The 16020-nt window shown below is 38.3% G+C and overlaps 1 protein-coding gene across 1 annotated transcript in view; it reads right to left on the reverse strand.

Annotated features, from left to right (window-relative positions):
* The window catches only part of LOC126299514 (collagen alpha-1(XI) chain-like), a 497414-nt gene that overhangs the window by 123453 nt on the left and 357941 nt on the right, over nucleotides 1-16020 (reverse strand). The window lies entirely within an intron of this gene.

Genomic DNA, 16020 nt, shown 5'->3' on the forward strand with positions numbered 1-16020 from the left:
GAAATAGCTCACTCACAAAAACAACACTGATTTTGATCTGAAGATGGAATATGACACCTGGGGGATAGTAGATGCACTGATAATGATTTCAGTGTCATCTGCCAACAGGTAGCATTGTGGCATAGCTACCAGAGTGCCATCCGTGTCAACCCTTTAATAGAGAATGTCCACAGCCAGAAGGATCAGTGTGGTGCAAATGTGTGAAGCAAGCAGGCAACCATGCCACGGAGATGCACTCCTGCTCACTACAGCCAACTGAGTGAGTTTGAAAGCGACCATATTGTGGCCATCTGAGTGGCAGGATGGTCCTTTTGCAGAATTGCTACAAAAGTTGGACATGTTGTGTCAATTGTGTATCAGTGGTCATGTGACCAGTCTTTCACCCATAGAAGAGGCTCTGGACATACATACAGCACAGATGCCCCCCATGATCATCATACTGTAAGAGTAGCAGTGGCAGATTGTACAGCTGCCACACCACAGACAAGAGGGCTTGTAAGCCCAGACGTGTCAACATGACCTGTTACAAACTGTTTATTAGAAGTGGGACTATGAGTACATATCTCTATTCCATCTTCCACTCTCAGTAGAACATCTATATGTATGGCTCAACTGGTGGCATCAGAGGATCACTTGGGAGACAGAAGTGAGTGCTGTGGTCTTCAGTGATGAAAACAGATTCTGCATGCATGCAAGTGAAGGTCATTTGCACATGCGATGTAGACATGGTGAGTCCTGTCTCATAGAGTGCATTCATCCAAGACACATAAGCCCACCCCAGGCCTTATGCTCTGGGGTGCAATAAGCTACCCTCTTGTTCGCTTTTGGCATTTCTGGAGGGGGCACTAACTTGCACTTAGTATATGCAGAATGCTGTTTGACCCATTCTTTTGCAGTTCTTAGAGCAGGAAGGTGATGTGTTGTTCCAACAGGATAATGCTCATCCACACACTGCCATGAGACTCAACATGCTCTGCAACACATGCAGCAACTTCCCTGCCCAGCACGATCTCGAGACTTGTCTGCAATTGCACACTTGTGGGTTATGATGGGACGAGACGTGACTCATGCAACTCGTCAACAAACATCTCTTATAGAACTGCTTCAACAGGTCAAGCAAGCATGACATAATGAATCGCAAGACAGTATTTGCCATCTGTATGAGTGGCTGGATCCCTGAGTCAACACCTCATTGGCACCCATGGAGGCTACACCACATGCTAATAATCTTTTAATTTCATTTTAATTGAATCTACTATGGGTCTAGGGGACATAGAAAAGCACAGAGAAATCATTTGCCTTCAAAATGTTACTTATCCTGTTTGACATTTTCCTTGTAAAAGATAATCTGCACTATTTCTTTTCCAGTTTGGCTGTGTTGTTAACTGGGACCTGGCTTGTTTCTTCATCTTTTCACTTAGAATTTTGTCAATTATACTGGGACCAGATTCATTATTTGTGGCTATTGTTTTCATTGTATTATGTTCCTGGTCAAAGTCTTCTTGGGAAATGGGGATAGAAAGGAGGTGGTGGCTCATGTGGTGGAATTTTCATGTTTATAGGCTGTAGGATGTTGGGAGGAAGCCAAGATAAATGTCAGTGAAGAAGAATTTTTGATAAATTTTAAATTTACAGTTGCTATCTTCTGTCTTTAGGCTAACATCCAGGAAAGACAGAAGACAGCAACCATAAATTTAAAGTTTATCAAAAAGGCTCCATCACTGACACATTCATCCCAGCTTCCTCCCAACATCCTACAGCCTATAAACATGGAGCATTCCACCACATGAGGCACCACCTCCTTTTTATCCCCATGTCCCAAGACTTTGACCAGGAATGTAATACAATAAAAACAATAATCACAAATAATGAGTCTGACCCCAACATCATTGACAAATTCTATGTGAAAAGATGAAGAAGCAAGCCAGGTCTCTGCTGTCCCCAGTTAACAACACAGCCAAACTGGGAAAGAAATGGTGCAGATTATCTTTTGTATGGAAAACGTCAAACAGTATAAGAAACATTTTGAAGGCAAAGGGTTTCTCTGTGATTTTATATGTCCTTCAAACAATAGGTAGTTGCTTGTTCAATGTAAAAGATAGACAACCAGCCATCACAAGAAAGTGGGGTTTATAAGATCATATGCTGGGAGTGTCAATCTTGCTACGTTGGATACACTGAGAGGTCAATCTGCATTAGGCTTAAAGAACATCATAGAAGCTGAAGACTGAAGAAACCTGATTGAGCTTTTGCAGAACATTGCCTTAACATAAACAACAAATACATAATAGATGTAGAAGCCTTACACATGGAGGAATAGGGGGCAAAACTCAGTCGGTCAGAAATTCTAAAAACTAAAAAACAGATGTGTATATTTCCACATCCATTATTAAATGAGCAAACCCCATTCAATTATTCACCTCTTTTAGATAATATTATGACTCTTACATAGAAGTAAAATTTTGGGCCTCAGTCAATGAGTAGATAAAAAGCTCTAGGCTGACATGTAATGTCATTCCTAGGTATGTTTAGTCACATTAGTGTAATTGCTGAATTGTGTAATTTCATATGTAACTTATAAAAAAAAATTCTCACTGAAAAATTTACATTAAGCCAAGGACAGATACATTAAGAAGTTCAGATGTTTACCTTTGCCTTATAATCATGTTAATCGTTGATTTTTCAACTCTGGAATCAGTAATTTACTTGAAAATAGGCTTAAAACTAGAAACATAGGTTGTGCAATAACCATAATAAAATTTGTGAAACAAGGCAAGAAACAATGTTTGTTTAGTAATCTTTTCATGTGCTCTATATGCACTTTTGTAACAATAAATCTCGAGTGAATTGGAAAGCTGTAAAAGAGGGTACTACTTCTTTTCTGGCAATGTATTTGGTGGACTGGCATTCTGAGAGTCAAAATATGAATGTGACAGTTCATTTACAGGATGTTTAAGGATGCTGTATAACAAAAATTTGTATTAATACTAGTTCAGAATACAAATCATTTTGAAGAATGAGCTATTGTATTCTTATAAACTTGTATTACTTGTTTGAAAGTACAATTTTAACTGCAATTTGGTGATGATGTAAAAAGAACTGTCATCTTTTTAGGTATGTTGATTCATTGCATACTAATTTTTCCATTGGGCAAGTGCATCTGTGTATATAGAATGCCAATCACAAATAACATTGTCTTGTACTGTTCCATTGTTGTTTTACAATTATGAACCCATACCTACCCATTCATAAATGCTTCAGCTAACATAGTGATAAGTTGCATGTCCAAGTGGGCAGCAGTAATATAAAATAAACAGTCTGCTAGGTGAGAGAAAAATTTAAGATCTGTGGAAGAAAATGATCCTAATTCCAATCTAGCAGCACAATTCCTCAATGAGGCAGCTGTCTAAAAGATAATTAGTATTTGAATAAGTGTTTGGCAGGGATCTGATGCAACTTTACTGTTTAATGCTCTGAGGGTGTCATTAATGTGGGATAACACTTGTATGAGGCAACAGACTGGAACATGGATCCAAGAAAACCTTAAGTGAGATGAACATGTAAGTTTCATCAATAAGAAATTAAGCACCACCTGCTATTGCATGAAAATTCTTGCTGGCTGTATGACAAAACAAATGATAAAAATAGATATTATGCACAGATGGAATCACTGTTGACATATGGTATAATTTTTGGGCCAACTCAGCCAGCAGCAGAAGTTGCTTTATTGTCCAAAAAAAGTTATAAGGACCATAGGAAATGTAACTACTAGAAACTCATGCAGGCCATTGTTTAACGACCTACAAATTCTTCCAGTGCATTGCTTATATATTTTGGAAGTTACATGTTTCATTAAGAAAATAATGAACATTGAAGACCAACTAGTGCAAAAAAATGAAACACTTCACAGGTACAATACATGACAGAAAATGGAACTGCATAGTGCATATGCAAAAACAAAACTTAGACATGATGGTTTCCTACTAGCACGAAAAAAACTTTGCAACAAACTTCCACACCACATTAAACCACAAAAAAATTTAAAGAATTTTAAAATGGCTCTAAAAAGGTATATTTTAAATAAACTATATTACAGTGTTGATGAAAATATATAATCTCAAACAATATAGAGGCTAGTGAAGCTAGCTGCTTCCTAAATTCTGATCAGTGTTAGTGCAAGTCATATAAATTGTAAATATTTCTAACTTTTAAATTTCTGTAATGTTTACAAATGCAGAAACTGTAAACTGTTGTCATGAAGGTGCCACAAAAACTGTAAATATTACTCTGCTTTTTTAATTAATAAGAATAATTGTTATTAGTTTGGTGATTTAATGTAAATTAAAAAAAATTCAGTAATCTGTGTGTGTACGTTTGCTTACAGTTTTATGTACATGTAAACTTATTTATATTGTAGTAGATATGAAATTCATAGTCATCACACATGAATTCACTCTATCTCATCTCATCATCTCACAAAAATTGACTTGTCTGATATCAATTTGTAGATATGTACAAAAATGATGGAAAAGACCAATAAAACAATCAATAAATCAAAATGAAAGTTTATTATATTACTGTTTAATTAAACACTGATTTAGTTCATATTTTATAGGTTTATTTTATAATTGTTTAATGAAACTGTGATTTTGTTCATACATGTTTACCTTGCTAACTTAAAGACAGCTATTTTTTACATGTGTAAAAAGTATGCCATGCAGCAACTTGTGTTACAAAAATCGGTGCACCCACTTGGGTGTAAGGAAACAGAATGATATACAGCTACACAAACTTTTCAGTCCCAACTTTTGTGTGTACCCAGGTCACGTGGTAGTAGAGTAGATATTACAGGATTTGATGATTTAATTTTACAAAGCAGTGAATTTTAGGAAGGTAAGAGAATTTTTTTGTTATTATTTTAAAATAACATGCCAATTGATATATTTATTGGTTAGACTAACTGTGGCTGCAGTGGAAGATCTGAAAATAATTTCATAAATAAATAGAATTATTATATGCCAGAACATCTGTACTTTGATCCTGACATATAACAAAACTTCTAATGAAACTAGTAGTGATCATGGTGTTCTCCTAAATATGAGAAATTTTTGTACCAAAGGGAATATGTTTTAGTTAAATAAAAGCTCAATGAATTGTGTTTTTGCATTCCATTCAGTGAAAAAAAGAAGTGTGTTAATGTGTTGTGGTTGATATGGTGAAATGTCATTATGTATGGTGCAGAATGTTGAGAGTGGCAATTAGTGTGATAATCTGCAACAAATACATTTAAGAATTTAAGCTTTCTACTAAACAGAATTTATTCACGACATACAGTCCAAAAAATTCCAAGTTGGTAACACACTGGTGAAAATCAACTTTATGACCATGTGCTTAATAGCATGTTGCACCACCTTTAGAACCCAACAAAGCAGCAATACTGAGTGACAGGAATTTGACACGTCCTTTGTAATTTTCTGGATGTTTGTTTCATGTCCTGTAGTTGTAGGCACACATAAATGATTGACAATTCCAGGGTAGCAGTTAAGTAATACTTAATTGGCACAATACTTAAAAGCAAAGTTCAACATAATGTAGATTCTGATACACACAACTAGAAAGATCCTCCTGATCTGATATGAATATGATGAAGATAAAATCCATCATGACATTGGTCATAATGGTCACTACTAGGCACAGGTTTGCAGTCTAAGGTCCACAGAATGGGAGGGCCAGTGTCAGAGGAGGTGAAAGTTCAGAGGGTGATGGGTGGTAGCTCTGTGTGGCTGCTGTAGAGTATCTTCTGTGGTGACTGCTGAAGAGGTGTCACAGTGTGGTGTAGATCCAGAGGCTGCCCTTGGCTGGGCAGAGTCACTGGCTGTGACTGGAGTGAGCTTGGTGAGAGTTCTGATGGATGGGTCTCTGGGTCCAGCCATTATAATGCACAGATAATGAGTGTGAGCTGCCTACTGGCAATTGAGCAGTGACTTAGATAGGCAGCAGGTGGAAGGATACCCACACAGTGCTGGTTGAGCATACCTGTAGATGTAACATAGTGCCATAATTGCACTGTCACTATTATCAATGTGCATGCTGCTGGCCGCAAGGCTGGAGCCTCTGGTGGTATCTGTTAGAGGTGAGCTCACCAACAGACATGCTTATGTTTATTGGCTACAATGTTTCCAAAACATGTGGTTTATATATATTGCTTGGCATGTGTACTGTCTCCAGAGTAGAAGAACCTGTGTCACTGGAGCCTGCTACCTGCTAGTTGTGGGTGCTGTGCCAGGTGCCAAATAGTCAGTGAGTGGCCGGATATAATAATGTGTCACAAGATGTCTACACACAGGTCATATGATTTCCCTAAATTATGGGCCAGTGGTTCATTGGTGTGGTGCATGTGACCAATAGTGACCCAGATATGTTGCATTGTGCTTCAATCAGGCAAATTTGGTGGCCAAGGCAACAATGCTAGTTCGCTGTCTTTCTCCTCTAGCAACAGTAGCATGCTTAATGTAATTGTGATATGGACAGTTGTTCTACTGGAAGATTCCATCACCATCAGGGAAGGCATTATGCCTGAAGGGATACAAGTGATCTAACATTTTTCCACTGACCAGAGGTCCAGTTTTGTTGTCTGCTGTAGAACCCCATGCTCAACAATGTGCACTGAGCAGTGCACTCCAAAACACTTCTGCTTACAACAGCACCATACTCTGTCATTATATCTGCCACAATTCGCTGACTATTCTGCTGTACAGTGTGGGCAGCCTCCAACTTCCATGTTCTGCGATGAATCATGGATGTCCAACACCTTGTCACCTACTCCTATTTTCACTGCCCTTCAACAACTTTCCATATACTCTCACAACATTAGTGAGTGAACAGCTGAACAGATTCATTATTTCTGAGATGCTATTTCCCAAATGCTGAGTAAAAACAATCTGTCCTTTTGCCACCATCATCACTAGAATAATTCCCCATTCATCTCTGCCCTGGTTATATACTTTCCCTATTGCGTCACATACCTGCAACACCACCAGGTGACATTCAGTCTTTTGGCTGGCAGTGGTTCTAATGTTTTGGCTCATCAGAGTATGTTGTAACTCACTAACAATGTGATGAATTATTTGTTGTTGATGCTAAATATGAAGTTATCAATAATCTCAGCATTGTGTTACATAATTTAGCAACATGTTTCACACTGAATTGTGTAAGATTACATTTCTCAACATTCAAAACAAGTTTTCAATCTTTGTACCACTTTTAAATCTTACCAAGATCTGACTGAACATTTGTAGAAAATTTTTCACACAGTAAGTCATTATAGATAATTCTATACCAAGGTGCCCTCAATCTAGTCACAAATTTCATTTAATGTGCAGTATGATCATAATTTCATTACTAAACATTATTGAGGCACTGAGTCAAAAGTTTTTTGCAAGTTTTCAGGATGCCATGTGGACTGGGTTTCAGTTGCACAGTATTTTCTGAATTCATGGTGGTTGATGGAGCATATCAGCCATATGCTGACCACATTATTCTCTCACACATTTCAGCCGGCAGGTTTGCCTACCCTTGGCCCACAGGCATTTCTATGCTGGAGACTGTTTACAAATATAACAATGGTATCACATATTGTGGATGTGATATTGCTTTTTAAAAATCTGTTGACACACTGATTGTTACAGCAATTATCAGGGGCAGCAGCTATGATCCCAAGCAGCACACGCATCAGCAAGATGATGGTACTGCTATTGAGGAACCAATTCCCATCTGCTGGTCATGTGGTCTTCAAACTCCCATAGATATCCTTCCACCTGCTGGATACTTAAGGCAGAGAGCAACATCCAGCAGGCAGCTTCCCATTGCCCACTCAGTTCCAGGCCAGGAGTCAGCTGCACACTTAAGCCCATCAGTCGGAACTTCACCACGACCATCCTGGATGCTTGCATCTACACTGCTACACTACATCATGCCATACTCATCTCCACACTGCCTATGTGTTGTGCTATTTATGCAATGTGATGTCACACTACACCACATTGCAAGCACAATAAGACTCACTGGACTGATAGGATTGCTATTAAAGCAGCAGACTTTATTTCTGTTACTCTTACATGATCATGGACAGTCTGTCAGCTTTTAGTCAGAATCAGGCTTTTTGTGAACTTGTGCTGTGAATAAAAGGGTTCTTAACTGCAACCTGGGAGACATCACTCATTGTAGTGTGCATCACTCACAATGGGCTTCAAGAGTGGCAATGAGGTACAATCGTATTTTCTGCCACACTCTCACCTAAACAGTGGCGATGAATGTTAACTTCTTCTAGCCATTAACGCAAAATTTTGCCACACCTCTTAATGGATGTGTTTGTCATACAGCCCACATTGACTTCTGTGGTTATTTCACACAGTTTTGTTTGTCTGTTAGCACTGACAACTGTACAAAAATGGTGCTGCTCTTGGTTTTTAAGTGAAGGTCTTAGGCTATTATGTTGCATGTGGTGAGAGGTAAACCCTGATCTTTGGTATTCTCAGCATATTGAATTCCCTAACGATTTTCAAAATTGGAATGTTCCATGCATCTCACTCCAACTACGATTCCATGTTCAAAGTCTGTTAATGCACATCACAAAGCCATAATCACATCAGAAACTTTTCCACATGAATCACATGAGTACAAATAACAGCTCTGCCGATGAACTGCTGTTTTATACAATATGTACATGATACTACCACCACCTGTATGTGTACATATCACTATCTCATGACTATTTTGTTGCCTCTGTGTATGTTCTATATTTCTACAACAGACTGTTGTTTAAAAGTCTGTACAGTAGTTTTGTGAATGACTATTGTTGCCCTTCTGGTAGATATGTGTCATGTGTGCTTTCTACCAACCTCTGGGCACTGTTTATTATTTGAGGGATCTCATATACATTATGGTTGAAAGAAAAGCTGATTTAGCTGCAAATTTATCACAGAACCTGCAGGGATTCCGTTGGGTTGTGTAGCTACTGATAAGCTGCTTCACAATGCCACTGACGTTAGTATCTATACCCTTCATCCCTGTAGTGGTGTGAGAATTAAACTGGAACAACAATTCAGTTTCAAATATTGCATTACAAAGGCAAACAGGGATTCAGGATTTTTTAATTTTTATTTGCAAGCATCAGTTTCAGTTTTTATGTCGTCTAGTCATGGAAAGCACAGTTTTCAGCCTGTGCAGCCTGTGTGGTGCTTGCTGGCCAGTACAGTCTATGGCCAAGCCAGCCTGGATAATGGGTTGAATGCAGCCTGCCATGCCATAGACAGTGAGGTAGGAAGCCAGTCCATCAATCTGTCAGATTGCTAATTCACTGTGTTGGTCTCTATGCTTGTAGTAATCATCACACTCACTTGTTTACTATACTGCAGTGCACTTCATATCTGTTAGCAATGTACTAAACCTTGTACAAAGGAAATCTGACTCTTTGGCATCATGTAGTATGTGATTAATATTGAGAATCAATGGGCCCTTACATTGTGATTATCAGCAATTTAATCCTAAAAGTATGAAGTGCCTTTAATTACATCAATTTATGGTTGATCTGCTGCATTTGGAAATAAATAAGTTGATTAGAAGAACCTGTAACTAGTTGGAGGTAAAACAATGGATGAACTGGCACTATAGTGAAACATGCAATCTCTGAAATTCAATGAAACTACTGCCAATGCCTCCTGCATAGTTAATTGATATGGCAAGAAAGGAGTATAAATTCAGTGCTTTGCAGATGAAGGCAGAATGTAACACAACAAAGGCAAGAGGTTGGCCCAAAGCCAAAACCTGGCAGGCTAGAGAAGAGACAAGTCAGCGTGCTGCATCAATGTGACCAAGCTGGCCCAGTGTCTTACGCTCAGCTACAGGGTCCGGTGCACCACTTGTGCTGCCCCATATATTATGCAGCACAGGTGATATGGTGAGACAGGGGCTTGTCAGGTTGAAACTTGTGGTGTGCAAGACTCTAATGTCATTCATGAATGTCTGGACATTAACTTTGGTACCACTGACAGCCTTTACATATAGTTGGGATTTGTTTAGATTTTATGAGATGTCTCTCCATAAGATTCTGTTGCAGTACTCATTACAGGCTTTATGCATTGCTCTTTTGATAGTAAAACATATTTCATTTAGCATCTCTCTATCTATTCTCCTATGATTCATTTTATGTAGTAGACATTAATTCTTTTATAAGTTTCTTTATAGAGACTGTATACCATGGGGCATACTTTTACACACTTTTAAACAATTCCTTAGATCAAACTGTTCAATGAGTGGAAAAAAGATGGAAATATTGTACCAATTCCATAAATAGATACATTACAAAAAAGGAAAAATGATCATCCACACCAGATGTTGATGCTTAAATTTGCACCCTGTGCAAATGTAATTCACAACTACTTTACTGTGACATACACTGACTCACAAAAAAATGAAGCATCCAGAAGAAATGGTTAGCTGCCAATGTAACTTCATACACATCCATACCATTGGCTAGTATATAAATGATTAGAGATTTAATTCTCATTGATAGGTAGAACAGCCACCAAAGTGTGTTAGTATTGTTCCTATTTAGTGTTGCTACCATCACTGGTATGGCATGGTATAAGGGGGTGTGAACAGTGTCAGATTTTTATCACTATGAAGGACTTGGAGATGCCACATACTTGTGAGAGACAGCGTTATCAGCACCAGACAGAGTTTGAAATGGACCTCACTGTATACCCCCATTAGGGCAGCTGGCCAAATTGTGCAAAATCCAGATGTGACACTGGTCTGATATTGGACTGCATGGGAACATAAGGACAGACATACTCACTGTCAAGGTACTGGTCAGCCACATCTGACCACTAAAAGGGAGGGTTGCCTTTTTGTGCACCAATCATACCATAAACTCTTCAAATCTGCACCTGCCATCCACATCAAGTAATGAAGTCGCTGCACCATTTTGTCTTATCACACACCATTGGTCAGAGATAGGTAGCTGGACTAGGTAATTACTGTCCACTCTTAGGTTGTCTTGAATACCACAAGACAAGCAACTGCATTTGGAGTATTGTCATGACTAGCAGCTGATGAATGGCATCACACTGTGTTCAACAATGAATCATGGTTGTGCACTACCCCAGATGACTGTACTCAGAGAGAATGCCCGTGACCTGGGGAGGTCCCACCTTTCCAATGTTTTGGAGAGGCATAGTGGTATAATTGCTGGCATCATGTTGTAGGGAGATACTGAGTATAATGTCAGGTAATGGCTGGTACTGATTGAGGGAACTCTGAATGTGAACCAGTACATCACAGACATCTTGAGTTGTCTTCTGTTACCTCTCATGAGACAGTATCCTGATGCCATTTTTCAACAGGACAATGCTTGTCAACATGGAACATGTGTCCCTATGAACTGTCTGTGTGATGTTGACTTATTCCCATGGCCAACAAGATTCCCAGATCCATCCCTGACAGGTCACATGTGTGACCATCTAGGACATCAACTCAATCTCAGTGACTGTATCAAAGATATCAAGGACCAGTTATGATAGTTGTTGGCCAGCTTCCCCCTGCAGAAGCTTTATGACACCCTTCAAAATTGAGTCAGCGTATGCATCCAGACCAGAGGGGATGCAACATCATACTGATAAGTGAGCTCATAGTACCAAGTTCTTTGTAAATTTCATCTGATATTGTAATCACAGAAGTAAAATCACATACCAGTATCCTCTCAACCCATAAAGTTTCATTTCATTTACTCCTTTCACTATGGGTGCTTCACTTCTGTTGTCAGCCAGTGCATGCTATCCAATACATTGAAAAATATCCAAAACTTCTAAAAATAAAACCTTTATTTATGAAGATATACATTTAAATTAGGTAGAATGGTTGTCTGAACAACAATACTACTGTGGAAATTGTATAAAGTGCAATTGAAAATTACAACTGGTATTATGAAGTTCATTTTTCATAGCACTCAATGTTTGTTAATACACAACATATAACAACAAGATACACACGTTTTAATACAATCAACACAAATAGTGTGTTTAAATTTCTTCTTTATCACAGAAATCAATATATTTGTCATAATAATGATCAACTCCAAATCCAAAAGAAGGGTCACCAGTGAAGTACGACACTTATCACTGAAAGCATGTTATTAAGACCCCGACATACAGACAGAACTGAACTCCTGGATGGAGAGTGCTCTCTTTAGAACAAACACAGAGTATTCCACAAAATGCAAACATTACAAACATAATTATAAATAAAGTACTGCTAACATTGGGGCCAGAACTTCTACCTGACAATAAAATTATGACCACATTCTATTAAAATAAAATATTCAAAAGGCTGTGTCCTGTCACTGATAGCTATTCTTGCAGCACATGTTTGGTTGATTGAATGTATTTCTCATTTGCAATCTTCAGTACAATCAGTTTCATATCACAGAACCTAGTCTTCTATAGGTGAATATGTTAAGCATATGACATTACAGAAAATGAAGCCCAAGTCAACTAGTGCCCAGAGAATTGACCTTCAGTCATGATGTCAATGAGATATCCTGACATATTGTTGAAAGTTCTCCATGGAGGATTTTCACCTGTGGTGGCCTCACCTTTTTAGATAGTTGCCTCACTTAGCTTTCCTGTAGTAGGTGGCTATACAATTGCCTGGTGCTTCTGTATGATGACTGGGAATGGCTATGTTGTGTTGGGGAGTGACTCATCCATGGTGCAGCAGTGAAGCTTGTCCTATTGGTTGACTGTAATCATTTGCAGCTGACTGACATGAGTAGGACTGTTGTGATGGTTGGTGGCCTCGTTGGGAAATAGTTGTTGAATGCTCATGTTCTTTCTCTGTAGAAGCATATAATGTGTCCAGGGTGTCCACAGTGAAGACATACTGACATGTTGTCATCCATTCTCCAATTATCTATTTTTCTGTGGGGCATTATACCTGATGGAGGAGTTAGTTGTACCTTTGTTGGTCTGATGCTGGGTTGTAAGACATAAACTTTCAAAATGTAAAGGTGCAGCATATGCTTCATTTATTGATTTTTTAAATTTCATTAAGTAATTAAGTGTGAGGTATTTTAATGTGGTCACAGAAGTTACATAATTGTAGCAAGTAAAGCCGTATGTTAGAGGTGTAGGGAACTGTTTGCATAAATCTTTTCATTTTTATTCTGAGAAAAGTTGTAATTGGAAATAATATCATTTGTGATATGTTCTCTCAAAACTTAAACAACACAGACACAGTAGTATGTATAGTAAGAAAACCAAAAGACATAAATATTTTTTGTGACAACTATAAGAGAACGGCACCTGTTAAGCAAGGACTATTTACTGTAACAGCACTGAGTAGTCTGTCTGTGGCTGGCAGGCATGTGGTTCTATACAAGCATAACAAAAAGATATGGCCAGACTTTGATGAAGCATTTCTCATATGTAGAGGAAGAAAATATGTTACATGGACTTTTGTCTAGAAATGTTGTGTTTCCATGTTAGAGCTGTTTTCTACTTCTCTTCATATTCTCATTAATCATGGTAAATACACAGGAAAAGAATGTATCATCACAATATGAAATACTTTCCTAAATACAATGTTTCAAATGACCTCCTTTAGCAACAATACATGCATAAAGCCATTATCGCATTGAAACCCTAATGCACTGATGCATGTCTAGAGAAATGCATATTGTTACACTGCCTTCCACAGTATGGGCACAAAGACTCTGTACATCTTGGTCAGGAGTTCTGTACACAAGAGCTTTCAAATGCTCCCCACAAACATAGGTCAAGTGAGTTTAAGTCTGGAGAGTATGAAGGCCAAGGAATTGGTCCACCTCCACATACTCATCTGTCATAGAATCTGTTATTTAGAAGTTTATGAACTTTAATACTGAAATCAGAAGAACTCCATCATGCATGAAGTACATGTTTTGTCACATTCATAAAGGCACATGTTCTAGCAGAACAGATAGAGTACTGTGTAAGAAAATGTGGTAGGTTTCTCTGTTCAGCCTAGGTGGAAGAACATGAGGCCCTAACAAACAATGACCAACAATGATGGCTCAAATATTCACAGAAAATCTTTGTTGATGATGTGATTACATTGTTTCCTGAGGATTTGCAACAGCCCATACATGCTACATGTGAAAATTTAGAATCTGATCAAGTTGAAATGAGGCCTGATCTGTGAAAAGCACATTTGTGCGAATGCGAGGGTTTCCGTGTTGTTGTATGAATCAGTTTCAGAAGTGTGTCCATGCAACAAAATCAGCTGATGATAGTGCCTGCACACACTGAACATCATATGGATACAACATGTTCTCATGTGGCACTCTTCAGTCATGTGGTCAAGCTAAGAATTAATACTTACTACGCATTCTAACCAAGTGTAAGTAAGAGTGTAGTTTCAGCATTTCATGTAAGAAAATGTTCCATATAATGCTATTATGTTCTGTTTCTGCATGTTTTCGATGATAAATGTGATTACGAAGAGAAGTAGAAAATTAGCTCTAACATTAAGTTTCTAGACCAATGTCCATCTAATACATTTTCTTCCTTATGTGTAAGGAATGTTTTCTGAAATTATGACCACACCTTTTAGTTACATCCTATATGTTGTTTGAAGTGCAGTGGAATGAAAACGTGTTATCCAGAAGAAAAGTGTGGCTTTTTATATTTGAAGAGGTGTTATACTAATGAGAGAAGAAGTAATTTATTGCCCTGGATGCAAAAAGACACCACAGAAATGCCACAAAATAAGCAATGTCTACCTCAACAATGCAACAATCCATCCAAGTTTGAAAAGCAGTAGAGTGCTGTTTCTCAATGAATATGTCCATGATTCTTTCAATATATAATTTCCTAAACTCAGAGTGATGAACTGGCTTCCTTTTATTCTGCAACCTATCACCATAAAGTAGTAGTAAAATTGGCACTTAAAAGGCTTGTAAAGTCACTTCATGGTAATATCTCCAACACTGCAGTACAAAGAAGTATGTTTCATTAGCTGCAAGGTATCTATTTTATTAACATCAATGTTGTTTAGTGGATGAGTAATTGAGTAGTTTTTACAAACAAGTGGACCACTTTTTTCGGTTTGTGATAGATGGCTCTGTAATAGTCACAAATGTATATGTATGTGTTATCACGTAACATTCCACCAGTGCAGACGGTATTAGCTTCGTGATACATTACCGATGTTAAAATGGACTGTTTATCAATTGTGGAAAAGGTAGATATTGTGTTGATGTATGGCTATTGTGATCAAATGCCCAATGGGCGTGTGCTATGTATGCTGCTTGGTATCCTCGATGACATCATCCAAAAGTCTGGACCGTTCGCCGGTCAGTTGCGCTATTTAAGGAAACAGGAACTATTCAGCCACATGTGAAACATGAACCACAACCTGCAACAAATGATGATGCCAAAATAGGTGTTCTAGCTGCTGTCGCGGCTAATCCATACATCAGTAGCAAACAAATTGCGCGAGAATCGGGAATCTCAAAAACGCTGGTGTTGAGAATGCTACATCAACATCGATTGCACCCGTACCATATTTCTATGCACCAGGAATTGTGTAGTGATGACTTTGAATTTTTTGTACAGTTCTGTCACTGGGCACAAGAGAGATTATGGGACGATGACAGATTTTTTGCACGCATTCTATTTAGCGACGAAGCGTCATTCACCAACAGCGGTAATGTAAACCAGCATAATATGCACTATTGGGCAACGGAAAATCCATGATGGCTGTGACAAGTGGAACATCAGCAAACTTGGTGGGTTAATGTATGGTGCGGCATTATGGGAGGAAGGATACTGGGCCCCCATTTTATTGATGGCAATCTAAATGGTGCAATGTATGCTGATTTACTATGTAATGTTCTACAGATATTAACACAAGATGTTACAGTGCATGACAGAATGGTGATGTACTTCCAACATGATGGCTGTCTGGCACATAGCTCGCATG

The sequence above is a fragment of the Schistocerca gregaria genome, chromosome X (assembly GCF_023897955.1).
Source record: "Schistocerca gregaria isolate iqSchGreg1 chromosome X, iqSchGreg1.2, whole genome shotgun sequence".
Lineage (NCBI taxonomy): Eukaryota > Metazoa > Arthropoda > Insecta > Orthoptera > Acrididae > Schistocerca > Schistocerca gregaria.